We start from the raw sequence: 9,160 nt of genomic DNA on the forward strand, positions 1-9,160 counted from the left end.
TGCCCAAAAGAAATGTATAATACCTTCTCCACAGGATGATGTAGGGTATAAAAATTCAGTTATTACCGATTATATACAATTTTCGCAATTGTAATATTTCTACTCAACCTAGACCGAATTTCGGAGATGAAAATCTTCTGAGGTAATTTGTCTGTCCGACATATTCGTTTTTCATTGCTCGAATGTATTTGATTCGATTTTTAAAAAAATCATTCCATTTTTCCTTGATTCATCTAAGCCGTCTTGTGTAACGCCTTAAAGTATGCACCATTCTTTAACATTTAATTTCTTGATGTATTTGTAAGAAGAGGAATTAATACACAATGCAACACTGATATTGTTGCCGCTATCATTAATATTTTTGTTGTTGGGAAGTTTATAATCTTTTCAGAGTAGACGAAAATGAGTAAATATAAACTTCGAATTCCGCTCAAAAGAAATTTAATGATTTATTTTTCCATTTAAATTTGAAAAAAATATCCTTTTCCAAGATATTCAATATTTTTTTCCTGTCACGAATCAAAGGATTAAGAATTCATTCATAATTTCTGTTTATTGTCTGTCTGTGTTTTGGCATTTGCGTCAATTTGCTGTCAAAAAGGATTCTGTACTCTCACTCTGCCGCTCTCTCTCTCTCCCCATTTTTTCTCTCCCTAGGACTCGGGCTTAATAAAAACACCTTTTGTGTAGGTGGTTAATGATGTTCCAAAATGTAGCAAACGAAACCCCGTCATACAAGGAGTGAGAGCATAAAGGCAGAGAGAAAGAGAGTGTGTGAGTATGAGACCCAGAGAGTATATCATCTTACAATTTTGAAGATGTCACACAAAAGAAAATGTTGCTCAAGAAGAAGAAAACCTCCAACGAATTTGTAATGATAGCTGCTCTGTGTGTGTTTTTGTTGTTGAACAGAGCTGGGAAATATTACAAGAGATGTTTTTTATACACACAAACACACACTCACAGACACTCATGTTTTAGCCTTATGCATAAAATAATGTTTATGAATACAGACGCACACACACACACATACACACAGACAATGGCACATTTATAACTTTCGAGTTAAAAGAAGATGCTTTTATGCATTTATGTATGTTACAAAGTTTGTGTGTGTGAGTGTTTGTATGTGTATATATTCGTTTAAAAGTGTGTCTGTATGTACATGGGGAAAATATATATTAAAGATTTTCCTCGTTTTCTATATGTTCCTCCCGTTTTCATTTGCCATAAATTTAAGGATATTTTATTTTTTATTTTTTGATTTAATTTTTTTTCTTGGGATTATTATTTTTTTCCAGGACAACTGCATTTGAAGTAATTTTTAGTTGGTTTGTCGTCGTTTATTTTGAGAGCTCCCTTGTTTTTCTTCGGGCCACACAAAAATACAAAACCACGCCTTAATTTTTAATGAAGTTTTTCACTTTCAAACTGTATTTTTTTGGTGCAAACTTTTCTCGGCAGCTTAAAATACTTTTCAATCTCCTCTTGAATTGCTTTGCGCTTTTCTTAATTTTTCCAATTTGGAAAACTGGGATATTTTTCGAATTTCTTCACAAAAGTAGATACACTTTTTCTCCACTGCACACAAGCACACACAAGACGAGAACACAAGAAAAAAAAAAACACAGAAATTGTTTTCATTTCACCTTTCAACTCGCTGAATTTTTGCTAGGATATCGGTCGTTCGGTTCGGTTTTCGTAGCAGTTTTCTTATTTTTTTCGTTTCGTTTTTTTCTACTTGTGGTTTTAATAAATTATTTCTTTAGACATTTTATTTTTTCAGATGATATTTTTTTTATTTTTTGGAATGGAAATTTTGCCGTGTCGCGTTTATGGATCGATTTCTTTTTTTTTCTTTTTTTGTTATTAAAAATTGAAATTGGTTTTCATGCTATGTGATTTGATTTGATTTCTTCTCTCCACACTCAAAAATTATGGGGAATATACAATTTTTTCTAGATGTTTTTTTTTTTTTGCTTTATTTTTTTTGTTATATTCTGTGTGTTATCCAAAGAAGTCGATTATCTTACAACACTGCACACAACCGTCGTCTATGAAATTCGTTAAATGTTTGCTACGGCTCTTTCTGGCACACGATAATGGATGCTGTCTAGCTGGATGCTGCTCCTGGGTTCTGTCACTGTGTTTCGTTTCAGCTCAGCTGTGTGCTTTGTAACAAAGGTACGTACACATGCACACATACACAGCTTTATTTAAACCGAATACACTGAGAAAGAGAGAAAGTTACTCTCATTGAGAGAGCGAGCAGGGTTTTCTTCCTTTTTCTGTTTAAGGGAGGGAGAAGGGAGCTCTAAGTTTAACCATTCATTATTACACACATGTTGTTATCACCACCTCCCCTACACAACGCTACGTGATGCAGGGTTTTGGAAGTTTATTTTTCGTTCACGAATTTGTAACACTTTCAATTATGGGGTAGAATTCAAAGTTTTCGAAACTATGCCGAATAGGCTTTCTGGGTTTTCAAAGATCCAGGATAAAGGGAAGTTACTTTGCCTGTCCAGATACCACTCAAATTCTTTCATAATTTGGCAGTTTGTCATGGCCCTTCCAATTTAGAGAACTTAGAAAAGAATTTACAAAACTTAAGATGTAGCCAAAAAAAAATTAAGAAATAACAAGAAAAAAAGCTGTAAGTTCCGGCCGAGCCACCATTTGGTACAAATTTGGCAATTTTCAAAAAATTAAAATCCATTAAAAATTCTGTTAAAATCTTAAAAATACCGAATGTAGCAGTTATATTAGGGTCTATACGACGACGTGGACCTGCATACACAACTTTTGTCATAAGCCTGCACAGACAATTTTCTGTCTTGGGCTGCAGTATCCATTACGAACTTCAAATACCAAATTTGAAACAATTGCGGTGAACAATGTCGCTAAAATCATAAAAATACCGAATATCGGGAGGTACCGTTTTATGGGGGCCATACGAAGACGTGGACCAGCACAGACAATTTTCTGTCTTAGGCTGTAGCAGCTATTACGAACTTCAAATACCAAAATTGAAACAATTCCGGTGAATAATGTCGTTAAAACCATCAAAATACCGAATATCGGGAGGTACCGTTATATGGACGAAGACGTGGACCTGCACAGACAATTTTCTGTCTTCGGCTGTAGTATCCATTTCGAACTTCAAATACCAAATTTGAAATAATTCTGGTGAAAAATGTCGCCAAAATCATTAAAATACCGAATATCGGGAGGTACCGTTATATGGGGGCTCTACGAAGATGTGGATCTGCACAGACAATTTTCTGGCATAGGCTGTAGTATTCATTACTAACTTCAAATACAAAATTTGGAATAATTCCGGTTAAAAATGTCGTCAAAATCATCAAAATACCGAATATCGGGAGGTACCGTTATATGGGGGCTATACAAGGACGTGGACCTGCACAGACAATTTTCTGTCTTAGGCTATAGTATCCATTACGAACTTCAAATACCAATTTTGAAATAATTCCGTTGAATAATGTCGCTAAAATCATCAAAATACCGAATATCGGGAGATATGGGGGCTATACCAAAACGTGGAGCTGCACAGACAATTTCTGTCTTCGGCTTTAGTATCCATTTCGAACTTCAAATATCAAATTTGAAATAATTCCGGTGAATAATGTCGCTAAACTCTTCAAAATACCGAATATCGGGAGATACCCTTATATGGGGGCTATACGAAGACGTGGACCTGCACAGACAATTTTCTGTCGCAGGCTGTAGTATCCATTACGAACTTCAAATACCAAATTTGAAATAATTCCGGTGAAAAATGTCGCTAAAATCATTAAAATGCCGAATATCGGGAGGAACCGTTATATGGGGGCTATACGAAGACGTGGATCTGCACAGACAATTTTTTGTCTTAGGCTGTAGTAGCCATTACGAACTTCAAATACCAAATTTGAAACAATTCCGGAGAATAAATTCGTTAAAATCATCAAAATACCGAATATCGGGAGGTACCATTATGGGCGATACACGGAGACGTGGACCTACATGGCACATTTTCAATACCAAAAGTCCTACAAACATAACATACGTTTGAGTAAAATTCTATCAATATACTTCTATTCATTCGGAAGCTAGAGTGATTTCCACAGACGGACGGAGATCGCTAAATCGACATAGAATTTTATGCTGATCAAGAATATATATACTTTGTGGAGTCTAAAATGTGTATTTCGAGGTGGTATCAAATACCTTCCTTTCCTCCTTCTGATGGGTATTTGGCATGGACAGATTAGGGAGAGAAATGGCAGGTGGTTTTTATGAAACTATGGGTGAAGGGAAATCTTGCGCCCAACGTGAAAAGTCAAATCAACCAACATACCGACTGTTTCAAATAATACCTTGAACGCCCTCTACACGTCGACCTACATTCTTATTGTTTGCCGTGAGTTACGAAACTTTATTTCCCAGCGATCTATAGCAACGACCTGAAGAGCTGAAAATATGGCTGGTATTTAAAATACGTTGGGCGCCAGTTGGACTTTCCAACTGGCGCCCAACGTGTGACTTCAAATCGGCTACAAAACTGGATGCTTTAAATGATACCATGGACGCCCTCTACACGTTGGTATACCTCCTTATTGCAACATCTAATATCTTATCAACCGTGAGTCCCGAAACTTTATATGTTGGCTATGTAAAATGGACATATTAGATAGGAAATTGGAACGAAAGACTATGTGGCGCCCAACGTGAAAAGTCAAATCAACCAACATACCGAATGTTTCAAATAATACCGTGAACGCCCTCTGCACGTCGACCTACCACCTTATTGTTTACCCTGAGTTACAAAACTTTTTTTCCAACGATCCAGGACCTTCTACAGATGTTGGCTATGGAACATATTCAGATTAGAGCTGAAAATGTGGCTGGTGTTTAAGAAACTATGGGCAAAGGACTTCCAGGCGCCCAACATGTCAACTCAAAACGGCTACAAAATCGGATATTTGAACATGAACGCCCTCTATACGTCGATTTACCTCCTTAACGCAATATTTTACATCCTAAACTAAATTGTGGAGAGTGAGTTACGAAATGTTACTTTTCTGTGATGTATGTCACATTCTTATCAATTCTGGCTATGTAACATGGACATAAAAGAGAGGAAAATGCAGGTTGTCTTTATTAAGCTACAAGAGAAAGACTATATGCCGCCCAAAGTGTCAAGTCAAATAGGCCTCAAAACTGGATGCTTCAAAATATACCATGGGCGTCTTCTACACATCGACAGCATTTAATAATAAATTTTCGACCGAGAGTTAAGAAGCTTCATTTTCGAGCATTAACTACTAAGGACCTTCTACAGGTGTTGGCTATGTATCATGGTTCTATTAGATAGGAAATTGGGGCGAAAGACTACCTGGCGCGAAACGTGTGAAGTCATATCGGCCACAAAACCGTTTGGTTCATAAAAGACAATGCCTGCCCTCTACAGGTCGACCTACCTCCTTATCACAGCATTTAATCTCCTGACATTAAACGTGAACCATGATTTACGAAACTTTATTTTCCAGCGATGGATAGCAACAACCTTGTACATCTATTGGCTATGGCTGATTAGAGCTGAAAATATGGATGATGTTGATAAAGCTATGGGCGAAAGACTATATGGCGTCCAAAGTGCGATTTCAAATCGGCCACAAAACTGGATGCTTTAAATGTAACCATGAAATTACGCCATGGACGTCTTCTATACCTTTCTCCTTATCACAACATTTAATTTCCTATCATATTGACCGAGAGTAACGAAACGTTATTTTTCAGCGATCAATGGGTCTTCGCATTCTACAGATGTTGGCTATGAAACATGGACAGATAAGAGAGGTAAAATGAATGGTGTCTGTAAAAATTATAACGATTGGCTATTTGGCGCCCAACGTATAAAGTCAATTTGACTAAAAACGGGATGCTCCAAATGAAATTATCGACGCCCCCTACATGTCGACTTCCCTGAAAAATAAGACTTAATCTTAAGTTGATATTCGGGGTCTTCGAGGGAATTGTCAACAAGTATAACCGCCATATACAGGGTGAGATAAAAAAATTGCAACAGAGTCAAACGCCAAATTTTTTTCATTTTTTTTTTAATTTTATTGAATGAAAGCAAAAAATGTCGGAAATAGCGTTAAAATTTAGAATAAGTTTAGATTTGTTCGAATTAGACACCTTTGGCACGAATTATGGCCTTCAGACGGCCAATGAAACCGTCACACGCTGCTCTGCGGTATTTTGGCCCATTCCCGGCGAAGCGCTTGCTTGAGGTGATCGACACTTTGGTACTTTTTTAATGCCAACCTTGCTTTCCAAAATACTTCAGACACAATAGTCCAACGGATTGGTATTCGGAGATTTTGGTGGCCATTCTGCGCTGGAAATGAAGCGAGAAACCTCATTTTCTAACCATTCTTGGATGGCGCGTGCTGAGTGCGATGGTGCTGAGTCCTGCTGGAATTTCCAAGGTCTGCGGCCAAAATGTTCACATGCCCAAGGCTTTAATACACCCTCCAGAATATTTTCGCGATAATATTCGGCATTTATTCTGCTGCCACGATCGATTAATACGAGCGGAGAGCGACCATCGGCTGATATGGCGGCCCACATCATCACCATGGCCGGCGCTTGAGTTTTGGTAGCCAGCCGAAGGTGCACATTTTCAGCTAACCTCTTTGGTAAGTAAACACGATCATTTTGTTTTTTACAAACTGCTGGGCATCGAAAGTTTTCTCATCGGAGAAAACCAAATTCGGCAGTTCACCACTTTCGGCCAAGCAAAGCAATTCTTTAGCTCCTTTGAGTTTTAGCACTTTTTGGAATTTCAATGGCTTTAGCCCGAGCTCATTTTTCAATATTTGCCGAATAGAATATTGCGATATGATCAGCTCACGAGCCATTTTTGCGGCCACTGCGACGCGGGTTTCGATCAAGTCGCTTTTTTACTTTTCGAACCATTTCTGCTGATGTTGCTGTTTTCTTCCGTCCACTTCCTTGACGTCCGGCTACGCTACCAGTCTCACGGTTACGAGTGATAGTACGAGACCTAAAAGATTTATTAACATTTAAATGCTGGAATGCTCTAACAATAGCCCCTTGTGGTTTTCCAGCCAAATATAAATAAATCACACAAACACGCTTAGATTCCATCACTAATAACTTTTTTCCGGAAACTTCTCATTAAAATGCTTTGGTACGCTTGTAAACAATAAAATGAGCCGTGACTGGAATAATTTTAACAGCTGTCGGACGAGTGGCTTAGAAATGACAGCAGTCTGAAGTTGGTTGCAGTTTTTTCATCACACCCTATATAATTTTCCTACAATGCGATCCCAGTATTTGGTTTTGCCCAAATGGCAAAAATCCAAAAATCAACTTTGGGTATCGATTTCGAGATCATAAATTCTTTGTCGACTTTTCATTTTCAGACGAAGCAAGGTGAACGTGTTTTTATTTTTGAGTTTTTATTCTCTTAATATTGCTAGCCAAAATTTGATTATATTATCTGTTGAAAAATCTGAACGCCTTAAAATCTAAAATCCAAGTCGACTTTATTTAGCTCATACGAAAATCGATTTTAGACGATTCAACAAAATTTAAAGCCGATTTTTTTTTTATTCATGGCAAAACTTTAAAAGTCGACTTTTGTTTTCGATATTTAGGCATTGCAATAGGTTCACCTGAATTAGTTCCTTACGATATGTTAAAATTGCAATTGCTTACATTTTATATTTCGAGTTTGTAATGCAAAAAATTTATATTCTTGACATTTAATTCAGCCTCCGATTTTAGAGATTTAAAGACTATTTTTAACGATTTTTCCACTTTTAATGTAGGGTATTTCAAGTTCGACTTGCCCTTTTTATTATTTTATTTATTTCATAATGTTTATTATGTTTAATAATAATCCTTTTATATTCACATTTAAATCTTATTATTTTTTCTCAAAACAAAATTATTAATTTCATTAATTTCCCTTTCAATTTCATTGTTGTACCTACCTAAGTAACAACAACCCACCTTGTTCAAAGATTGCCACATTCAGTGACTTTCTTTTTCTACTTGATTTGTTGTTATTGCTTTTTTCCGTTTTCTTTTTTTTATTGTTGTTGCTTTATAACAGATGATTTATTAACGCAACATTTTGATGCTGTGTGCAAAATAACCACCGCCAGTCATCCACCCCACCATAAATAAGAATCACCCTTTTATTTCTTTGCTAACCACCCTCTCACACAACTTCGCCCCACTCACTCACTCTCTTCCAGGGAGTTGAACGACAACATACAGAAAACAGCAATAACATTATCATTATCATAAAATAAGAACAACAACAGCAACAGCAATAACGGCAACCACCACAAAAACACAATTCCAAGTAGTCAACAACACATTGATGGCATCTAGACGACTTTGTTCTTCGTCTTCATCGACGTCTTCCTTTCTTTTTCTTGTTTTTGGGTTCTTATGCATTAACTCGCACTCGCACTCTCTCTCACTATGCCCGTTGAAATCCATCCCAGCCACCCTCTCCGTTCTCTCTTTTATTTCCCATCAACATTTAACGGTTGTATGTGAAAGCATCTCCCGAAAACATATTAATGATGACAATATTTACATCGTGAAATAATGATGCGTTAGAAGAGATGTCGAACAACAACAACAACAACAACGACACATTACAAAACAGAAACGACAGGGTACAAATTGTGATGGAGATGATGAGGATGATAAAGTACAAGAAGAAGACCAAGCACAGCTTCGTTAAGTGTCACATAGCAAAAACAAATAAATATTTGTAATGCACCTGCGCCAGTGTTCCATTTCATTCCCGGAGCATAAGTTTTGCAGAGAGAGAGAGAGTGAGAGAGTACAAAGTTTCTTATGATTTTTTTGTTATTTGTTTTGTTTTGAATCAGAGAAAGATTTATTTAGAGAGTAAGAGCCCTGTAAACATCTGACAAAGATTTAACCCTTTAAGCGAAATAGAAATGTTTGTTGTGTGTTGAAAAGTGAAAACTAGATCAAAACAAATACCTGCTTAGCGCCAAGGGATATTTTATAGATGTCATGGATAAAATATTTAATATTTATTTTTATTCATTCTAAATATTCATATTACTAAAAATGT

Source organism: Musca domestica, unplaced genomic scaffold (genome assembly GCF_030504385.1).
Source record: "Musca domestica strain aabys unplaced genomic scaffold, Musca_domestica.polishedcontigs.V.1.1 15, whole genome shotgun sequence".
Lineage (NCBI taxonomy): Eukaryota > Metazoa > Arthropoda > Insecta > Diptera > Muscidae > Musca > Musca domestica.